We start from the raw sequence: 23,801 nt of genomic DNA on the forward strand, positions 1-23,801 counted from the left end.
TGTAGAAAAGTTGGCTACGGGAGGTCGGATTCCCCAGGCAGGACATCTGATGGCAACAGGCCCCCCGCCAGGTCACCTCAGGCCAACGTATGCTTTATGAAGACAGCTGAGACATGAGTACCTGATCGTTAGATTCAGCTGACCATTGGGGGAAAGTCTGTGTCTGCACTTATTGACTCTGAATCGTGCATATCCCTAATCGGCCCAGAAATGAACCCAACCTTGGGCCTGGATTTTAAGCAGGATGACAACGAGAATTTGATGGTTGCAGCACTCCTCTGCATACCAATGGATTGGCCAAGTCTCTGTTGAGACTGCTGGTGTGACTGCCCCGATTACATTATATTCTGCTCCACTGAAAAATGTTGATATCATCATTGCTTTTGAGGGTGCCAAGTGCCTTGGCCTGGTTATGGACTTTGCTTCTGGATCATACTGGGTGCAGAGTTCAGAACCATGTGTTCACTGGCCATTTGATAAGTATGGGGTTACCTCAATGGCCATTATTGAAGACCACACATTATTTTAGACTGGAAAGACTCATCATTTTTCTGCTGCTTTGTCATGTTCAAGTAATGTCCTGGTCTTGACTCGCTCAGCCTCAAAGGAAATGACATTGTCAACCTGTCCCTGGCCTGTTCCAATGGCTTTGACATCATCATCGCCTGCATCACGTTCTATCCCAGTGGCTGTTGTAGCAACGTCTGAAGCACAGTCAGTACCCAAGACTGCATTGTAGTCATCACAAGGGATTGTACACCATGCTGATGCAGAGTCAGGACCACAGCTTGCTGCAGAGTCTGACAATCTGTGTGCTACAGATCCCTATTGTATTCTGCACACTCCTTTCTCGCAAAAAGTGGACTGGATTCAGCATAATGTGTGACGAATCGTATCACATTTTCTGTGTGGGTATACCGTGTGACTTGCCATGCATTGAAGAGTATAAATGTATCTGATGTTCATCTAAAGCCGGTATCTTACTGGGCTGCGACAGCTCGCGACGAGTTGGAGTCATAAAACAGCGATAATTTTCACTTGGAATCACACTGAATTTATACTAAAACACATTTGCGTATGTCTCACGAATGTCCCACGAACTCCCGGCGAAATTTGGGATGAACTTCGCCTGGAGTTCGCATCATACATGTCGCACGACATTCGCGCGACATTCAGGTGACAAAACTGAGATTTTTTTGGCACATGCAACTGTCGCGCGACGGTCACACGACGGTCATGCGACCATCGCGCAAATGTCGTCAAACAGTCTCACAACAGCTGTGCAAGACAATTGAGAAATCGGGACTATATATATATATATCAACATATATATATATATATATATATATATATATATATATATATATATATATATATATATATATATATATATATATATATATATATATATATATATATATATATATATATATATATGTATATATATATATATATATATATATATATATATATATATATATATATATATATATATATATATATATATATATATATGTATATATATATATATATATATATATATGTATATATATATATATATATATATGTATATATATATATATATATATATATATATATATATATATATATATATATATATATATATATATATATATATATATATATATATATATATATATATATATATATATATATATATATATATATATATATATATATATATATATATATATATATATATATATATATATATATATATATATATATATATATATATATATATATATATATATATATATATATATATATATATATATATATATATATATATATATATATATATATATATATATATATATATATATATATATATATATATATATATATATATATATATATATATATATATATATATATATATATATATATATATATATATATATATATATATATATATATATATATATATATATATATATATATATATATATATATATATATATATATATATATATATATATATATATATATATATATATATATATACATATATATATATACATATATATATATATATATATATATATATATATATACATATATATATACATATATATATATATATATATATATATATATATATATATATATATATATATATATATATATACATATATATATATATACATATATATATATATATATATATATATATATATATATATATATATATATATATATATATACATATATATATACATATATATATATATATATATATATATATATATATATATATATATATATATATACATATATATACATATATATATATATATATATATATATATATATATATATATATATATATATATATATATATATATATATATATATATGTGTTCGCATTTTGTCGCGAGCTATCGCAGCCCAGTGAGATACCGGCTAAATTATTGGCCCAAAGTTTTACCTTTTGTTGTGGATGTGCAGTTGCATTTGGAGAATCATCAACGTAATGATGAGTTTTTGTGTAACATTGATAAAATTAATGTCTGGACAAGATAGCCTTGAAACAAGTAAGAATCTTTCAGCTGAGTCAAAACTGTATGTTATTCAGGATTCAAAGTTATACCGTAAGGTTGGGAACCATCGAGTTACTGTTGTTCCAGCGTCACTGAAGCCATTGTGCTTCACGAGCACCATTGTAAGCCTACTGCAGGTCACTTAGGTTGCCAGAGAACCTTCAGTCGTATTACTGAGAATAGTTCATTTTGGCCACTGATGCTGGCCTACATTCGTGGCTATATAAGGAGTTGGATTATTTGTCAAGCAACAAAACCTTTGCAGCTTATGTTTGGTTTTAATCTGAATGAGGAAAGTAGAAATCGATTGTATGCTGCTACACAGACTTTGGCAGCCAAGGAAAATGCAGCCTGGAAGAGGTTGTACAATATGCGTCATAGGGCACCATGTGCTGCCAGCGGTGATTATGTCGTGTGTGTCATCCCTTGGATGGATGTTAAGCCATATGTCCCGTCTGCTCGCATTATTTGGTTGACATTAAAGATCCAACGGAGTCCTTCGCGAAGAGTAGGTGAGCTATCGTCGGCACCATGACCAATATTTGAAATTCCTCCCCTGACCTTGAGAGGGCTCAAAATTCTTCCATTTTTGTATTTCCAGTGCAAAAAAAAACCTGTCATCGATGTAGACACCCAATCTGAGGGATGTTGTCATCAACCTTGTGTCCCACCTGGTGTGAGTGTGCATTTGTGTGTATGTCAGTGACTGGTTGTGACCTCCATATGTAGGTTTCAGAAGGTGGAATGGAGTCCTACCCCAGGCTTGAAGTATCCATCTTCGTTTCAGCAAGGGATCACAATTCATGGACCAATTTTTGAAGTTTTCTTGTTCACAGAGTTTTGTTCTGAGGGCTTTTTTCAGGATCTTCACTGAATTCTGGACAGCTTCCAATTGTAATTAATTTGTGTAAGTATTCCCAGGGATAGTTTTTAATATGTTCATAAGATTCTTCTTCACCATTGCCATTGCTCCGATTATCACTGGTGCAATTTAGACGCTCTTCAGTTTCCAGGGTATTTTGACCTCATTTTTGATATCCTGGTATTTGGTAATTCTCTTGATTTCTGCGTCATTTAGGCCAAAATCTTGAGGATCTTTAGGAGCTGACACCTCAATTAGCCGATGCCGCCTTTTTATATTTTTTTGTACTGAGGTACGATATCCGGTCGCAATGCTTTGTTTTCTATTTTCACCCTTGACGGAATCATCAGGTCGTAGGTGAGCATTACTTCCTTGTTTTCAATTATTGCTTTTTGTTCATGCTTCTATGAGTTTTCTGCGACTGGGATATTTAAATTTATGCAGATGTGCAGGTGAATTACTTGACACACTTTGTTGTGCCTTTGTGTGGACAGCTCCACTGACATGAGTGTTTTTTTTTCAACCCCGATAGGAAGTGACTAATGCTTTCTGTTTCTACCTTGCAGAACCTACACCTGTCTGATTGACTAAGTCCGCCATTTTCTGGAAACCGTTGGTATGGTGTCCTTCGTCTTCAATATTTATTATGATTTGTTCTCTCTCCCAGTTGAGCTGACCTCTTCTTAGCCATTTCAAAGAACCTTCTTTGTCTCCTCTGCCCAATCTGTCACACTTTTTTTCCTGCTCTTTTGTCGTTCTCTCAGTTGTCGTTGTATATCTGTTGATATTTCGCTTTATATTTTTTAGTTTGTCTTTTTGCAATCGGTGGGGCTGTATTTGTTGCCGTTTCGGATTCCTTCTGTGTGAGATCTTCTTCCCTCGCCTGCCTTTGGAAATTTTTTGCTCTGTGGGTAAAGGATATCTTTTCTGGCTTGCTTTGCTGTCTTTGTGTTTGCATTCAAATTGGATTCGGTAGTCTGTTGAACTTTTCACGTACACAGCCACTCCTACATTTGTCATTCTGTGCACATGGTTGAGCCCGAACAGGCCGCTACCACATTTTTGTCTTGGCCGGTACATTCTCAGAATGCATTTTTTGTATTCATAGTCGAGGCTCATGGAACAGCTACAGGGAACGGGTCAGGACAGAACAGACAACAACAGGATGCACAACATGCATGCATGGGGTGGACAAGTTGGATACAGAAGGAAACTTCAAGGAGGAAAAACTGGAGCATTGGGCGGAGGATGGATTTTGGTGGGATTAATGAGGGTAGAAAATATCATGGTTTTGGATTGGGGACGACCTGAGATGGTGAACGACTTTTCTTGAAGACCTGGAGGGAAGAATGAGATTGAAGAGGATGTGGAAATTGATTCCACAGTTGGGAAAAAGAAGAACAAATGATTGTAAGTGAGCAGTGATCCTGGATTTAGGTAGTTTCACCAGAAGGGGATTGATGGTGGACCATGTGAGTCCTGCAGAAACCTGGGGGCGACAAAGCACGGAAAGAGCAGAGGGTGCAAGATCAAAAGGAGGTGGTAGAAGATACAGAGACCACCGACCTGTCTGCAATGATGGAGTGATAAGCCCAGAGACCCAGCTTCATCATGGGAGATTCCAATAATAATCTTAATGGCCTTGGTTTCCACGGCCTCAGGCTGAGCAACATGTGAGGCAGGGGAGCCAGCCCAGAGGGGAGAGCAGTACTCCATCAAGCTGTGGATGAAGGCCTCGTCGGTGGATTTCACATTGGAGTTCAGGTGTGCCAAGGATGACTGTATGATGGAGAATACCCAATTGCCGGTTGGCTTTGGAGGCCAACTTTGAAATGTGGTTTGCCTAAGAAAGATAATGGATGATTGTGAGAACCAGGAGTTTGAACGACTGAACTTCCTCAAGAGAATTGTTTAAAATGTAGATGGAAGGATTTGCCAGATGGTCCTTTCAGAGATAGATCGTGAGAGTGTGAGATTTGTCAGGATTGAAAGACATATTCCAAGGGTTAGACCAGCTTGTGATTTTTTTTTCAAGATCTGAAGGGTGGGAAGAGGCTGCAGCCTGCCTTTCTGAAGGATGAGGGGTGTCCCAGCAGAGGGTGGCATCATCAGCAAATAGATAAAGAGGATTTTCCAGAGGTTCAGAGAGAACATTTATGAAGATCAGGAATATGAATGGGCCCAGAACACTGCCTTGGGGCACTCCAGCCTTAACAGGGAGAGGAGGTGAAAGGATTCCATTGAGCGCCACACGCGGCTAAGAGAGTAGAAGAAGTCAGTAAGCCATGCATTGGGTTGATATTGGATGTCATCGGCAGAGAGTTTGGAGAGTCAAGTAGGATCCCAGACTGTATCAAAAGCATGAGATGTTGTCCAGAGAGACTGATCTGACCTCATGTCTGACATTGAGGACATCCATCAATTGTTGGGGAGAGTCGAAGCAGCACGTCCAAGGTGGAGTCATGTGGTCTGAACCCAAATTGGTGATATAAGATGAGGTTGTTGAAGAAAAGGAAGGATTTCATATCAACTATGATGATGGATTCCATGACCTTGCTGATGATTGGAAATATGCTCATAGGCCTGTATTTGAGGGGATCAGTTTTTGTTCCTTTTTGTGTCGTGCAGTTGCTGTTCGGTATGCAGCCTGTAGCTACTGGTTGCATAATTTTTCTGAAAGTGCATCTCTGCCACTGATGCAGTGCCTGTTACCAGTAAGCTGGTACTCAATTTGCCGACCTCAGAAAGATGACAGGCTATCAACCCACCTGCTGCTATTTCAATGGGTCAACAGGGGCTCAAACTCAAGACCCTAAGATCTTCAGCCAGCCACCTTACCTGTTAAGCCAACACCAGGCTAACATGTAATGCAATGATGTTGGCTGATTTTCAAGCAGATGGAAGATGAACAAGCACAAATGACAGGGTGAAAATAGCAGAGAGAGGATGTGCAAGAGCAGCATAGCAGTTTTTTTTTTAATGACACGTCACCTGATGCCGTCTGTTGCATTGATTTTTGTATAATATTTTGTGGATGGTGAGGAGTTTCCTTGATTTGATGTCTAGCTTATTGATTTTTCACTTGTGATCAGTGTAATAGTATGTGTGCGTGCGTGTGTGCATCAGCAGTGAATGAGCATTCCCGTCATTTCTGTTCATTCTTCTTCTGCATACAAGCGCATAAAAATACAGAATGTTGCATCGAAGAGGCACTCAAAATTTCCTGTCATTTTTACCAAGGATTCTTATATGTCAATGTTGCCAATGCCTTGTGGAGATGTTTACCCATTGCTGTACTTTAGAATGGCTCAATACCATCTCCATTAAATCTCTTGGCATCGTTGGTGGAAGGTAAATAAATATATATATATATATATATTGTTGCGGATTTCGCGCCCGCCGGCGTGCTGACGGCCACGTAACTCGAATCGCGGCACGTCGCCCACCGGACGGACAATCCAGTCGTGACCCTCTCGGACTAACGCCGGGAACCAGTCACGGGTGGACCTTTCGGTCTCACCGCGATCGAGCCAATCAGCCCCCGCGTGGGATAGGGTTGCTCGCCGAATTCGACCTACCTAAGTACCCACGCGGAGGGTAGACCGGGCGATCGCACCTCGCCGCAGGTTGACTTCGGACACGGGCCACTTAAGCGACCCGTTCCGTACTATCAGAATAACCGAGCGGTGTTATCGTCGACCTCGACGGTTCGATTAATTATCGGGCGTATTCAGCCCACTACCAACGCTTTACGTGAAGCAAGATGGGGATTCAATGGGAGAAATGACGAAGCGAAGCGGGAGAACAGTTCAATAATAAAGCACATTTATTCGCGGCACACGGGAAGCACACATATTCCATTCCACCAAAAGCACACAGAAAAAACACAATTCCATTTACACAGAAAGCAAATATAAAAGCGAAAACACAATGCAGAGCTAATACCGACTACCGAGCACACGGCAACACTTATACAATTCTACCTCACAGACAGCGCCGACAACACATACCCAAAACCAAGGAAAAGAATACCCCCAAGAATGAGGCGGGCCTGAGGCCGAGACCGGGTCGCGCCTACCCGTCTGGTGATGAGACGCGGAGCGGCGATGGCGCCTCACTCCGCGGGCCTCGCGGACAGTGTCTGGCAGGGGGTGGGAAAGGGGCCCCTTGGTCGCACTATCTCAGCGCGGGGGGAAACAGGAGGGGGTTGCTGATGCTCGGGGTATAGAGGATCTTTATTATCCCTGGTGTGCGTCTCCACCTCGGCCAGGTCGCGCTGCCGGCCTTCCTCGGGCGTGCAGCTCCCGGCACCGTCGCGAGCACCCCCTCGTCTGCCTTCGCCGCTGCCGCCTCTCCGCCTCTGGACTCTCCACCCTGGACTCTTCTTTGGGCTCTCCTCGTTCGACTCTCTTCAGCTTCTCCAGCTACTGCAGGCTTCGGGCTCCAGACTTCCACACTGCTCTGACTGACGAACACGGTCCTTTTATCCCCCCGTAGCTTCGCCTTTGACCCCCTCCCTTTGACCTTTCACCTCGCTCCCCATTGGCCCGAGAAAAAGTGGGCGTGAAGGCTTTTTGATCGACAAATTTGCATATATCGATCGTTCTGGAGGCGGGGCCAAATCGCCCCTCGCTCACCGATTGGACGGCAAAAAGTGGGCGTGTGTCGTTTTTGATCCGTTTTTGAAGCACAAAATCCGTGATTTTGTACACGCTGTTCGACGTGCGCCCTGCACGAGTCCAACACCGGTACCCACAGCGGGGCAAGAACGGTGGCGATGCTACGGTTGCGAGGTGTGACGTGTAGGTCGTGGCGGTTGTGGTGAAGCGGCGTTATGGTTGGTGGTTGATGTTGTGGTTGGTGGTTGATGTTGTTGTTGTGGTGGTAATCATGGCGGTTGGTCCAAAATAAAGATAGTAAAAGAAAAACGGCTATCCTGAAGAGTCGCAGCTCGCATAAATGACATGTATTCCCACTAGACAACGGGTTTGGGCCTAACTACACATGCACTTACCGAGATACCTCACCTAAGGGACCTGAATGGTGGTTTGCGAATTTGGTAACCACAACACTACCCCCTTCCCTTTTTACAGACTCGTCCCGAGTCGTCAAATTTTCGTGTGCCATCATGTGTAGTTTTCCCCTAGTACATTTTACCTACGGATCCCTGAGTGCGACATTCATGGTATTCGTGTCCCCAAAATAAATAACCTGAGGGCTGCGTAACTACCTAAACAAACTCACTCACACGGACGACTTAAATAAAATTGCCGGCGCTAGACAGACATGCCGGGGGCGCACTCATATTTACAGTACATCTTAACCTTAACTTACAAATTTTACACTAAACCATGGCCCAGGATCAATGAACTCTGCAAAAAGAAAGCAGTTAGCAGGGAGCCAGGCTGCCCACATGCAGTCTCTGGCTCAAAACAATGCAGGTGACAGGGAACGTGGCTGGCTGCTCACACGCAGTCCAAGGCCTTCCCTTTTGAACTGAACGCAGTGAACCACAACGGTGCATGGGCTGCACAAACGCAGTCTCCGTGCCAGCTCAAGTGGCACACGCAATGAGCACAACGAATGGATGGATGGATGGTTTGAATCGAACTCGGTGAACCACAACGGTGCATGGGCTGCACAAACGCAGTCTCCGTGCCAGCTCAAGTGGCACACGCAATGAGCACAACGAATGGATGGATGGACACAAACACGGTGCACGGGCCGCCACTGCAGGCCCGTGTTGTAGCTGCCAACAGGGCAGTTCTCGCAGCTTGCAAACTGTTGCCTTGATCCTGGCGCACATGGCAATGAACAGGGGGGGGGGCAAAAATTGAACGGGGCGGTGAACGTGGGCAGTGGGCATGGCATGGCAAAGGCAGCAGGCAAACACAGCCCGCCGAAGAAGGCCGCTGCAGGCAAACACAGCCGGCAGATGAACTGGCCGGCACAGGCCTTGCAGCACAGCAGCTGCAGACGATCCAGCCGGCACAGGCCTCGCAGCAAAACACGGCCAGCCGATGAAGTTGGCCAGCCTTTGCCGTTCAATGGAGGTTGGTGGAGGGAGTGCGGTGGTGCTGGCCACTTGGAAGGCGGGCTCGGACCTACCTACCTGTCTCCCTCCAAACCTATCGCCTTTGCCTGTCACTGTACATACCCACTCCCTTAATTTGTCAAACCCCAATTTAGCCCCAACTTATTTTTTTTGTTGTTTTTATTTTCACTTCCCCACTATAAATCGTCCCCTAACCCCCTTTATCGTCCTTGTTCGGCTAACCTATTCTGTCACCTAGCCTACTCCCAACCCCTACGTTCCCTTCCCAGAGGGGAACAAGGGAGAGCTAACGTCCTGTGCCGAGGCCCAACGAAGCCTCAGAATGGCCTCCCCAGAGTTCGGCGATCTAACCCAAAGTGGGTCCAGCGGCCCACAACGAGAGCGAGGGGATGGATGGTGCGGAGGGGTACATCTCCTAATCTACCCTAACCATTTAACTGTTAAACTACCCCGGGGCTTTCAACAAGCGCCTCTCACTTAAACTATTGGTTCTAACAACCCAGATTCCCGTCGCCTGTGTTGGTGTCCTCACAATTTCGGGCCTCGCCCCCCAATTTTCTCTCCGTGCCCTCACACGGTCTCCTGGCTGGGACAAGTGGCTCCCTTTGGCAGGCACGACCCTCTGCCGAATCTCCCGCTATGGTACCCCCGGGCACTACACTGCCTCCGAGCCTACCAGCTCCCTAACACCGGGGAGTACCCCCCATGGCACCTCCCCTGAAACGCACACGTGGCAGGCCGGCCTCCCGGGCCCCTTTCCGAGGGTCACCCGTGCCCACAACACTGCCCACGCGGCTAATGGCGCCCCGGGCCCCCGCACCAGCAGGCGCACCCGTGCCCACTACTCTATCCCGGCCCCCCATGGGCCCATGGCCTACCGCGGCCGACTAGCCTGGTGCCCGGGGTACCCACTCAGCGATACTCACCTTTCGCAGCCACGCTCCCAAGCCCGTCAACAGGGCTCCTGCACCTCTCCAAACGGGTTTCGAGCCTACACACCCATCAACAACAAAACGACCTCCATTTTTCAATTTGACTAACCCAGCTAACTCACTTTACTCTGACCCCGGGGTCCCTTGGGCGGGAGTCACTCCTCCCCCCAATCACTCATCGCACCATGCATTCCCCATTCACTCCACACACACAGACCCGCTGGCCTCACTCACTCATCATGTACTCACCTCTCAACTCTCCAACTCTTCAACACACACACCGCTGAACTCTGCCATCCTCCTAACTACATCCCCTAACTAACTCGTGCTCCCACGTCGTCCCTTAAACTACAGCACGTTCCATTTAACCTACGTAGCTAAGCTACGTCCCCTCTACACATTCACTGTCTGTCACTGTCTTCAATGTCCCAAAAATTATTTACCCAACCTAAATCTCGCTGCAATCCCTCTAACTAATCCATTCCACGGACTCCATGAGGACTTACCCCTGCCCCATGAAGTCGGTCTAACGAAGCTAACCCTTCCCCCTAACTAATTTCCATCCTGTGCCCCGGGTAAGGGGGTCTTTCACCCCTTTGCCCAGGAATCCTGTGCACCCGAAAGTGAGGCTTGTTTTTTCCTTTTTTTTTTTCATGCGCAGCACCTGCGCGGCAACTCAGAGCTCGCGCACTTTACACCTGCCCGTGACGTCATGCAGCTGCACGTGTTCCTCGTCCCTCCTTGGACGGTACCATCCGGCAGAGATACCCCTCCTGCCGGATTCCAACCCCACGTGCAGCCATGGCGTCACCGTGCGCATAAAAAAAACAAGCCCCACGTCTCGAGGGGTTCCCCACGCGAACACATGTGCTTTGCCCGTTGGAGCTTAACACACACGATCGCGTGGAGAACCCGTCCGGTCCAAATCCATTTACCTGCCTAAACTTTGTCCGTCCGCGGGATCGGCAAATCCACCGCGTGCGTTTCCGGACCGGGACTTCACTCTCGCAAGCGAGCACGTGGTGGTCTCGTGCGTTGCACAGCACGGACCGCGTGCTCACTGCTGGGTGAACCCGGCACAGTCCCCGAAACAACTACAGCCGCTACCCGGCTTTCGTTTCTCCCATGTCGCCGTCATCGCCTCCATTCCACCCACGCACACCTGCGTGTCACGACGCACACAGTCCACTCCATCACATTCACACCGGGAGATGCGGCTGCGTGCTCCCGCAGGCCAACCGACATCTCCCTCACATACTGCTCTCTCACACACACGGTCTCCCTTGCATACGGCCGTTCACTCACGCGTGCCTCACTACTCACACAAACCATACTACTCACACACGCGGGGGCACTCAACCGCTGTGCCTCATCCACACACCGTGCCTCACTCATACACGCGGGGGCACACACCCGCGGTGCCTCACTCACACTCCGTGCCTCATCCACACACGGCGTGCTGGGAAGCACGTACTCCGGCACCATCGCCACCACACCATTCACACGTGGTGCCTCACTCATACTGGCCGTTTCACTCACACACACGGCCTCACTCACACACGGTGCCTCACCCACACACGCGGGGGCACTCACCCGCGGTGCCTCATCCACACACCGTCCCTCACTCACACACGCGGGGGCACTCACCCGCGGTGCCTCATCCACACACCGTGCCTCACTCACACACGCGGGGGCACTCACCCGCGATGCCTCATCCACACACGGCGTGCTGAGAAGCACACACTCCGGCACACTCGCCACCACACCACTCACACACGGGGTCGCTTCCACACACGGGGACGCACTCACACCTTGCACCACACACACAGGGACAACCACACTGGGGATTCGTGTCCCCACAAGGGTCTCCGGGGCCTCTATACCCCCCAAGCTCTCCGTGCACCCGTCCACAGCACCCGTCCTCTCAACCTCGCAAAGCACGACCGAACTCACCTGGTCGTGACTCGCCTCAAGGGGGCATACTCCCTCCCCTCGTTCCTGGAGGAGGCCATCCAGGTGCTCGCACTGGGTCTCTACACGCTCCGCGAGCTCAACCCCATTATCCTCCACTACCTCCGTGTGTGTGTGTGCGTCACTTACCCCGTCTTCCTCGTGTTGTCTCTCCTCTATTGTTCCCATCTCCCGTGTCTCTGCCAACTCTTCACCCTTTACCTCTCTTGTCTCAACTATTATTTTCTTTGTCACGGCCTTCATGCCCGCCTGCAGGCATCGGCCCATGTTCTGCGTCTCACCCCGTAGCTTTTTCATTTCTTCCTTCATGTTTGTTTCCATTCCGTTCATTTGTTGTGTATTCGCATCCAATTTTTGTGTATTCGCATCCATCGTCGTTTTCACTTCATTTGTATTTGTATCCATCTTTTCATCCATTTTTTGTGTATTCGCATCCATCTTTTCGTTCATTCCTTTCATTTCGTTTGTCATTGCCGCCAGCATTGCGCATAGCTGGGCCATGTCGGGTGCGCTTGAGTGAGCCGTTTCGGCAGGGATCGGGGAAGGGTTTTGGTGGAGAGGGGGGGGGGGTGTCATACACCGCGGCCGCTGCCGCACCCATTTCGGGCTCTGGGTTCAGTTGGGCGAGTCCGTGTTCCTGCACGGGCATTCCATCCTGGGCCATGGATCCTACACATTCTACATCCATTTCTAATACCCCGGCTCCCGCTCGCCTTGAGACGCCATCTTGCTTCTCGTGAAGGGTTAATTTCGCTCGCTCGTAATTTGGAGGGAATCGGGGGTCGCTTCTCTCACCCCTGGACCGATTCCCGTGAATTTAGCTGGAGACAGGAGAGCCCGTTTTCCTGTTCTCCGATACCAGTGCCGCGAGGAGGGCGATGAATTTGTATCGCACGACCTGACACCAGTGTTGCGGATTTCGCGCCCGCCGGCGTGCTGACGGCCACGTAACTCGAATCGCGGCACGTCGCCCACCGGACGGACAATCCAGTCGTGACCCTCTCGGACTAACGCCGGGAACCAGTCACAGGTGGACCTTTCGGTCTCACCGCGATCGAGCCAATCAGCCCCCGCGTGGGATAGGGTTGCTCGCCGACCCGACCTACCTAAGTACCCACGCGGAGGGTAGACCGGGCGATCGCACCTCGCCGCAGGTCGACTTCGGACACGGGCCACTTAAGCGACCCGTTCCGTACTATCAGAATAACCGAGCGGTGTTATCGTCGACCTCGACTGTTCGATTAATTATCGGGCGTATTCAGCCCACTACCAACCCTTTACGTGAAGCAAGATGGGGATTCAATGGGAGAAATGACGAAGCGAAGCGGGAGAACAGTTCAATAATAAAGCACATTTATTCGCGGCACACGGGAAGCACACATATTCCATTCCACCAAAAGCACACAGAAAAAACACAATTCCATTTACACAGAAAGCAAATATAAAAGCGAAAACACAATGCAGAGCTAATACCGACTACCGAGCACACGGCAACACTTATACAATTCTACCTCACAGACAGCGCCGACAACACATACCCAAAACCAAGGAAAAGAATACCCCCAAGAATGAGGCGGGCCTGAGGCCGAGACCGGGTCGCGCCTACCCGTCTGGTGATGAGACGCGGAGCGGCGATGGCGCCTCACTCCGCGGGCCTCGCGGACAGTGTCTGGCAGGGGGTAGGAAAGGGGCCCCCTTGGTCGCACTATCTCAGCGCGGGGGGAAACAGGAGGGGGTTGCTGATGCTCGGGGTATAGAGGATCTTTATTATCCCTGGTGTGCGTCTCCACCTCGGCCAGGTCGCGCTGCCGGCCTTCCTCGGGCGTGCAGCTCCCGGCACCGTCGCGAGCACCCCCTCGTCTGCCTTCGCCGCTGCCGCCTCTCCGCCTCTGGACTCTCCACCCTGGACTCTTCTTTGGGCTCTCCTCGTTCGACTCTCTTCAGCTTCTCCAGCTACTGCAGGCTTCGGGCTCCAGACTTCCACACTGCTCTGACTGACGAACACGGTCCTTTTATCCCCCGTAGCTTCGCCTTTGACCCCCTCCCTTTGACCTTTCACCTCGCTCCCCATTGGCCCGAGAAAAAGTGGGCGTGAAGGCTTTTTGATCCACAAATTTGCATATATCGATCGTTCTGGAGGCGGGGCCAAATCGCCCCTCGCTCACCGATTGGACGGCAAAAAGTGGGCGTGTGTCGTTTTTGATCCGTTTTTGAAGCACAAAATCCGTGATTTTGTACACGCTGTTCGACGTGCGCCCTGCACGAGTCCAACACCGGTACCCACAGCGGGGCAAGAACGGTGGCGATGCTACGGTTGCGAGGTGTGACGTGTAGGTCGTGGCGGTTGTGGTGAAGCGGCGTTGTGGTTGGTGATTGATGTTGTGGTTGGTGGTTGATGTTGTGGTTGTGGTGGTAATCATGGCGGTTGGTCCAAAATAAAGATAGTAAAAGAAAAACGGCTATCCTGAAGAGTCGCAGCTCGCATAAATGACATGTATTCCCACTAGACAACGGGTTTGGGCCTAACTACACATGCACTTACCGAGATACCTCACCTAAGGGACCTGAATGGTGGTTTGCGAATTTGGTAACCACAACAATATATATATATATATATATATATATATATATATATATATATATATATATATATTTTCATTTTCTTGTGTTAAAATTCATGTTCATATAGCCATTGATCATCATGGTGAGTAGGCTGGTAAGACAGGTTGGAGGTATGCACACATGGCACGTTGATGTCTCGCCTGGGTTCGGATCGCAAACCATCGAGAAACTCATCTTGGTGTTTCCAAAACAGGAGGAAGAATTAATGTGTGCACAGTCCCTCAGATTGATATTAAAATTGGAATCCTGTCTGCCAGCGTTAGTTGGTGGACATAAAACATCCCACGGTGTCCTTTACAAAGAGTAGGTGAGCTATCGCCAGCACCCTGAACAAATTACAAATTGCTGCCCGAACCTACAGAGGGGGTACCGCAACAGCGGCACAGCCACATTCCCAGCAAAGAGGCAAACAACAGCCACAGTTGTTGTTGTTCGTCTTTCGGCTGCTCCCGTTAGGGGTCGCCACAGCGGATCATCCGTTATGATTCTCATACTGATTTGGCACAGGTTTTACGTCGGATGCCCTTCCTGACGCAACCCTGGTCGCCTCTTACGACACAGGGATAAGGATTGGGTTTCGCCATGATTCCGGGCTGTCCTACACCCTCTCATAGCGCGGCCCAGCGCAGAGCTCCCGTCCTCAAGCGATCCTCCAACCCAAGCCTCCGAGTAGCCAGATTACAGGCGCACGCCACTACGCCCGGTAAACAACAGCCACAGTCTGCATACGAAATGAAATTAAATGTTATTGTGAGATAGTGGAATCTTGCTCGAATTGATGAGAAGCCAAGTGTGCTGCATATGTGGAAAACACACACACACACACACACACACACACACACACACACACACACACACACACACACACACACACACACACACACACACACACACACACACACACACACACACGTTTCAGGAGAATTGCTATCAGATAGGAGGTGAAAACCTATCTAGATCATTAAAAACCTTCAGGGAGGGAGAATAATGTACCTGCCCTTTTATGGTCTGGTCTTGAAGCCTAGTGGTGACTTAACTGTTAAGGATGTTGACTTAAGAACCTGAGTTAAACCCTCACCATGCCAAACTAACACCAGGTGAGTTGACTCAGCCTGTAATCCTTATGAGGTGGGCAAAATGATTACAGCTCTGGGAAAAAGTGAGCCACCCAGGTATCCTGCGTCAGAGTGGCAACCTGTCCAGGATTGTGCGACCTAGCTAATGAAACTGCCTCGGAAGCTCAATGTGCCTGATGACACGAGGACCATTCATCCATTGTCTGGTCTACATGTAAACCCAATCCACATATGCTGTTGACGTTGTGCCCTCAGGGCAGCATGTGGGTGGTCAAAAGAATGCTACGGATGAAAAGGCCAAAATCCCTCGAACATAATTTATCTCCCCCAAAAAATGCAATAACATTCCTTAATAAAGTGACAATTTATTGAAATTAATCGGATTTCATAAATGTGAAAAGACATAAAGAATGTGAGCTGTGCAATCATCACTTGTATTTGACTGCACAAGAGACTGAGGGTAACTGTTGTTGGCTCAACCACGCGTCTCAAAATCCCGACAAGTAGCCATGTGCCACGGCGCCAGGCACGGCCTCCTCCGCTCACTCATACAGTTTGTGCTGTTGCTGCAGCCTCGTCTGTTTGCAAAGTTTCTCTGGAAAAAGTGCCAGTTTTATTGAGGCTTCAGCGCAGCTCAATCGGTGCCTCTGGCCGTCGGCAAGAATCATCGAGGGAGTACCGCCCCCCCCTTCCCCCCAATCTCCCCCCACCAGACAGCAAAAAAAAACATCCACATTGCATGTGATAATTTGATGGAAATAGACCAGCATGATTCTTTCCTCGGTTTGTTTTCAATTTGTCCAACTCGGACACGCCACATTCGGAATGTTTTATGCCCCCTCCTGTAAAAACCCTAATTTCAAAGAAAATTCTTGCATATCTCAGTCACCAAAGTCTGGGGTTTCTTTTTTTTTGTTAAAGCTGTTCAACATGTTGTGCACTTATGGTGGCAAAGTCATTCGAACTTGTTGCTTTTGCCATTTACACATTTTTGTTTTGAATCCTGATTTATACTATTTATTGATTTTTTACCATGACAATAAGTTGCAAACTTTGTCAACGTTGAATACCTGGATGTTATCTTCGTGTTCGAAAGAGGAACCAAATTTTCCAAAGACTTAAAGTACAGAATAATTATTCATTATCTTACACATCTTGAACTCGTTGATTTTCAGGTATCGTTCAGATGTTATTCCATGTCGTAGCTTTGATTAAGGAGAATTTTCACTCGACGGTGTACTCTCAACTGCAAATAAAGTCCGTTTTATACTTCAATGAGCATGTTTTCAATGATAGTCCCCCTTGTTAGAGCATTTTTATCAAAAAATACATAAAACGCTCCAGCAAATATGATGAATTTTATGTTGAATTCCTGTAAAAAAAAACTTAAAACTTTGGAAATGATAAAGAATTCTTAAGTCATGGCTTAATGCTATTGCCCGCTCAGAATGACCATGTGCAAATTCTGAGCAATAATTAAAAATAAACATCGGCTGCAAACCCTCAACATAGTTGTAGTCAGTGGTATTTCCTTGGCCTGATAATAACAGCAACGACTTCCATTTTACAAATCGCATCTTGAAACTGGTCGCAAAGCTCAATCATGACGATAGAAAATCTCATTTCAGGATACGCGGCAGCACCTCGCAGCCTTTGAAAAGCCACTGTTAGATATTCCACACTTGCGATTTGGTTATTAGCTTAGGAGGTGTAGCATTATGGAGTGTGATATGTTTTTACAATCTTACTTGTACAATGTTAAGACAGGATGCTGTAGCAGTAGTACACTTACTTTAAGGGCTGTCTAGTTTGGGTGTGATTCTCAGCCTCATGTTTGGCAGGCAGGACATCATGAAGGGTAGTCTCTCAGATTTAGGGTTAGACATGTCTTCTATAAAGCGTTAGTTGCTGGATGTAAAATAATCCCACGTTGCCTTTCACGAAGTGTCGACGAATTATAGCCGAGACCCTGAACAAATTACTAATTCCTGCCCTGACCGACTGCTGGGAAGGCAACGGTAAACCATCCAACATAACTGTTGTAATTTACTGCATAACAACAAGGAATCTCAGACACAATCTTTAGCCACGTTTGTTCCTTTTATTCCAAGATGATCAGAAGCCCATGGTAAAAATACCACGATAGGAAAAACAACAACAAGATCGCGTTTTATTCTTGTGATGGCTTGAAAGAGATATTTTTTTCAATGGGAGGTTGCATAAGGAATGTCTTGAGTTGTTGTATTCACCTAGCACTTAAATTTAAGAAAAGAGTAAAATGAATTGAACAACTTATTGATTCATTCAAAACATTTGATTGGATAAACTTACCATGGATTATATGAAGATACTTTTAAGCTTAGGAACGATGTACAGGCCATCCATAAAGTACAGGTCTTCCACAAAGTGTTGTGTTTAGTGGTCCATTAAGACGAACCACTGGATGGATGGACCAAATTGGCTGTTACTCCCTTGGCTACATCAGATTAATGCGGTTTTGTACATATGGAATCTCCGAAAGCACATGAGAGCCTTAGCTATTTTAAAATGGGGTTTAATCCCGAACAAATAACAAGGGAAGATTGAACCCGGTGAGGGATACAATGGCGGTAGGAGGTGGGGGAGAAAATAGGGAAACCCGTAATCAATAGATAAATAATTATTTACAAGAGGATAAAATCTAGGGTGCCTAACACCAGATTCGAGCACAGACAGGAGTAGGAAACAAGCAACGGGGTGAGGCCTTAGCTTGGTGTTTGTCAACGGAGGATGGCGACGAACCCTGGAAGCCAACAGGCGAACAGGAACGATGACTGTACATGGGCAGGATGACAAACAGGCTAACAGGAACAGGGAGAAGGCAGGAACATAAGCAAGAACCAGGGACGAACACGAAGCAGGGGGATTAACTAAAATACTTCTCCTCAGACGAGGCAAACTTTCCCGCTTTCTACCCTGAACAAAAACTCCCTCTTGAGCCCTCTCAGTTGATCCCCAACTGTCGTCTGGTGCAATTCACTCTTTCTCTCCCGCGAGAGGATCCAAACTCCACCCTCTCGGGAGGCGACAAAACTCCTCCCTTCTCTCTCTAAGACCATGCCCAGCCTCCACCTGGTGACATCACAGGAGTCTGCACATAGATTTTGTTCACCTTAAACCCTGACTAATTATTAACATGCATCACCTTCCGTATGATGCACATTTAAACAGGATTCTTCATTTAACATGTCCCTACTGAATACATCGAGATTTGCTAACTACCCGAACACAGACCATACTAATCAACACATTTCTAACTGTTCTAAGTTGATATCTACCCTCTCCTCACAAACGTAACAGTACATACTTTTAAGCTTTGGAACGACGTACAGGCCATCCACAAAGTCTTGTTTTGGTTTTAAAATTTCTTGACAACCAAACCAAAAGGGACACAATGATGTTTTTTTTGTTTTTTTTTTGCATTTTTCACATAATTCATGAGGTTTCTTATGTTCTTCAGTACACCTCAACATGTGCACCTTTAGTGGCACATAGCACATCCAAGCAATAATCCACTTCAATGCACGTTCTGGCCAACATATCCCTCATCAGACTGCTGATGCAATTGGTTATCCTTAAACAAAGTGTTTCATTGTCAGCATGAGAAGTTTAGAAAACAATTCTTGATATATCCCCACAAGAAGAAGTCTAAGGGCATCACATTGGGAATTTGTCGAGGCAAGGCAACTGCCTCACCACGTCCAATCCATCTTTTGGGGAAGTTGTCGGTTCTTTTGTTTGCACAATCTGCACTTTATATGTGTGAAGATGCAATCTCTTGTGTACAACTTTATTTTTTATATTGTTATGGATTTGAAGGCAGTAGGAATCAAGAGGAGCTTTCAAATCCACTATCTGACTGAGGATTCAGAAGCCGATGAACCTTGGATAATTCCGCGGTGCTGCGGGTTGCTCAGCAACTATGGACACAGTCTCAGACTTTTAATTCAGGCAGGGTCCAACGTCTGAATCAGATTTACCTCTCTGGCAAATTAACCCCCCCTGCCCCCCCCCCAGATAGAGTAACGTGCCTCCTGACATACCACCTTGATCAAATACAGCCAAGCATTACTATAGGTGGACACACCGGCTCACAGCTACCCATAATGGAATGGCAGAGGTGAAATCCCTGGTACTACTGTAAACACAATGTCGAACTAATGGAAGCTGCCAATCAGACAGTTTGGAAAAGGTTTATTGAGTTAATAAAAGACACGAATTTACAAGACAGTGGCACAAAAGAGAAATCCCCCCCCCCCAGCACGGAAACGCATTCTTACTCAGTCACTTGTCACAGGTCTACAAAACAGGTTCCTCAGTCATACCAGGAAGCAAGATAAGGAAGAGGGATAGAGGAGAGAGAAAAGTACGAGGCATATTGTTGGCCTCTCATTTTCTGTATGTAAGCCAGCAGGCTCACGTTGGTACAAAGAAATGGGGGAGGGGAGAGTGAAGGGGAGGAAACCTGGGGGGAAGAAGAGAAGACAATGTAGTGTGATGTGACATGTGGGGAGAGGTACAGAGGGTAACTGCGTGTGGCGTCAAGGAAATAACATGAGGGGCGACAGTCAGGGTGCCCTGAAAAGGACAATAGACGCTTGTTGATAGCTCAGTGCTCCCAAAGGGAATGAAGTAGAGTATGGATAGTCAGAGACAGATAGTGTGAGTCAATGTGTATTTGTAGCCAATGTGTCTGGGAATTATCCATTGGCTGGTTTTGCTCGCCTGCATGGAACCTCACTCGCTCACCTTCACCAGCCCTCTGCTGTGCTGCGGTCACCAGCTCATCCTCACAAGTTTACCAGTCCATTCATGTAGATCCCCAGATGCATCAGCCTTGTTCTGTCCTCTGGTCTGAGTTTTTTTAGGCCATGTGGAGGCGTGACATTACGACTGATGCTTCTTTTGTGCTGGCAAGCGCTATGGCATTGGCGCAATTCTGCTCTCGCGATTGCTGTTGGGTCCAGCAGGGTTTTGCCTCCCCATTGGCCTGTCATATATTCATATATCCAGGTGGTGTCCATTGGTTGCGCTCAGGTTCCGCAGTTGGCTGTGCCGGTGACAAAACGTGGCATTGGACATTGAGGTTGCCATAGTGTTGTGGTTGGAGGTGGGCCAGCTACATCCGTACTGTAGTTGGATGGTACGGTGACCCCCAGACGTCTTCTGGCTGGTATTGAGACAGTTTTGTTGGTCGATCACTGACTTGGTTCTGTAATGTTGTGTGAAGCGTGTTGCAAAGCGTGTATGGATGTGCTGTAGAGAGGAAGAGGGGGGAGAGGGGGTGAGGAGGGAGAGAGAAAGAGAGATTTTGACATTTTATTCCTCTTTATTACCAGGAAATCATTGTGTACAAAGGAAACTAAACAATTAAAAGCAGGTGTTGTACAAGGTTAAAATACGAGAAAAGGTAACATAAGAAACAAGGTATATTCATAAATTCACTGTGAGGACACCATCAACGAGTTTTCATAAGGATTCCTTTACACACCACCACTGTGAAAACGGTGTACAAACACTTGATTGAAATTCAAGGTGTAGATGTGATGTGATTAAGGCTTTAAAAAGGTGAACATCATCATCAACTGAATTGCATACATTTTGCATTTTATGTTTCCTTGATAGGTATATAGTTGGCAAATCGTACAAATAGTTGGCTAAAAAGCACTCATCTTTACATCGATGGGAGATACTAAATTAGGAAATAAAAACACAATGTGTTACAATTCGGCCTCGTCCCTGGATCACACACGATAAAACTGTGAAGAGGGGGACCAACCTCGAGCACTCAAAAAAAATGCTTCTGACATCACTCCAGAAGGGACACCATTCTGTGTTATCAGAGCATATATGATCAGATAGAAAATTAGAGGGTAAAACGTCGTGCACCAGCCGACACTGCAAGTCCCCGGAGTGCTTGATGGTGGCTGCCTTGTACACAACAAGCCATTTTTGTCAGTTTTCTAAGAGTCTGATGCTTAACCATCAGAGGATGATGTATGACCTCCGATAACTTGTTAACCTCCGCCATCTTCGAAGATGGATGGAGGTTACTGTTTTCACCCCTTTCTGTTTGTTTGTTTGTTTGTTTGTTTGTGAACAGTATTACGGAAAAACTCCTCGACGGATTTCGACGAAACTTGGTGGGGGGGTTAGGTATGGTCCAAGGATCATACCATTAAATTTTGGACTTGCTCCCCCCCCAAAAAAAAATTGTTAGAGAAAATTTTTTTTTATTTTTTGCATTTCTACATGTTTTAAGTGATTTCCAACCCCCCCCCAAATTTTTTTTTTTACCCCCACCCCAAAAAAAATAGATTTTTTTTGCATTTCTACATGTTTTAAGTGATTTCCAACCCCCCCAAAAATTGTTCCCCCCCCCCAAAAAAAAAAATTTTTTTGCATTTCTTCATGTTTTAAGTGATTTCCAACCCCTCCCAAAAACAAATTTAGAGAATTTTTTTTTTTTTTTTCCATTTCTACATATTTTAAGTGATTTCCATCCCCCCCCCCACCAAAAAAAAAACATTGTCTTAGAAAAAAAATTGTTTTTGCATTTTTACATGTTTTAAGTGATTTCCAACCCCCCCGAAAAATTGTTACCCCCCCCCAAAAAAAAAGAAAAAAAAATTTTTTTTTTGCATTTCTACATGTTTTAAGTGATTTCCAACCACCCCCCAAAAAAAATTGTTACAGAAAAAAGTTTTTGCAACTTTTTTTCAACAAAATTTCCATTTTTTTTTTTTTGCATTTTTACATGTTTTAAGTGATTTCCAACCCCACCCCCCCAAAAAAAAATGGAGAAAAGAACTATAACTCTGTCAGCACTGTTGACATCATATTTAATGAATAAGATATAAGGTTCACTTGAGTGACCCCGCAGTATTGGTGGCGGAGGTTTTGCACTCTCCCGAGTGCTCCCCCTCTAGTTCAAATTGTTTTTGGTGGTAGATATCACATACGATATGAAATGGGACAAATCAATATTTCAGTGTGCCCTAAGTTAACCTCAGTAGGGTTAATATACTGATTCTGGCTCACTTTTCCCTATGTAAATGAATGGAGGATTTTCAGCGATTCCCTTTTTTTTTCCCTAAAAATAAACCCCCTTTTTATCCCAAGGTATATTTATTTGTCTCCCCTTTTAACCTAGGGGCTCTCTATTCAAATAACCCATACAACAAGATAAAGATTTGTTAAAGGTGATTCTAAAGAAATATCTGAAACGTCTAAGCCCCGGGACACTCTTTATCAAATAACCGATGCATATTGTTTAGCTCACTCATTGAACCTATAAAGATTTGTTCATTCTCAAATTCCTTCAATAGTTTAATTTTCTTTGCACAATAATCCCCATCTAAAATATTGACAAACAAAACATTTGAATCTTTATATTTTTTAAGATACCCCTTTTGTGCCATTCCGAAATGATAAACTTCTCTTAATGCTCTTGTTTGACCACCTCCTGAGCCACATATCATTTTGAGATTATAGTAAATTGTTTTTTCATTGTTCAATTGATAACCATCAAAGTTTTCAGTCCATTCAAGGATATTCATTTTTTGCTTTACATCCTCCAACTTACTACTTTTTAAATTGATTCGCTTATTTGTTTTATTTACCTTTGTTTTAGTTATTTTTTCAATAAGACTTATTTGATATTTTTCACATTCATTATGT

The 23,801-nt window shown here is 45.4% G+C and overlaps 1 long non-coding RNA gene across 1 annotated transcript in view; it reads left to right on the forward strand.

Annotated features, from left to right (window-relative positions):
* The first annotated feature begins 2,537 nt into the window (after window positions 1–2,537).
* LOC147032170 (uncharacterized) overlaps window positions 2,538–23,801 on the forward strand; it is a 104,742-nt gene continuing 83,478 nt past the window's right edge. The window contains exon 1 of the long non-coding RNA XR_015051977.1: window positions 2,538–4,042. This is a non-coding gene — a long non-coding RNA (uncharacterized LOC147032170). The remainder of the gene's footprint in view (window positions 4,043–23,801) is intronic.

The sequence above is a fragment of the Eptatretus burgeri genome, chromosome 2, assembly GCF_056783735.1.
Source record: "Eptatretus burgeri isolate ZD-2024b chromosome 2, Ebu_testis_v1, whole genome shotgun sequence".
In the NCBI taxonomy this organism is placed as follows: domain Eukaryota; kingdom Metazoa; phylum Chordata; class Myxini; order Myxiniformes; family Myxinidae; genus Eptatretus; species Eptatretus burgeri.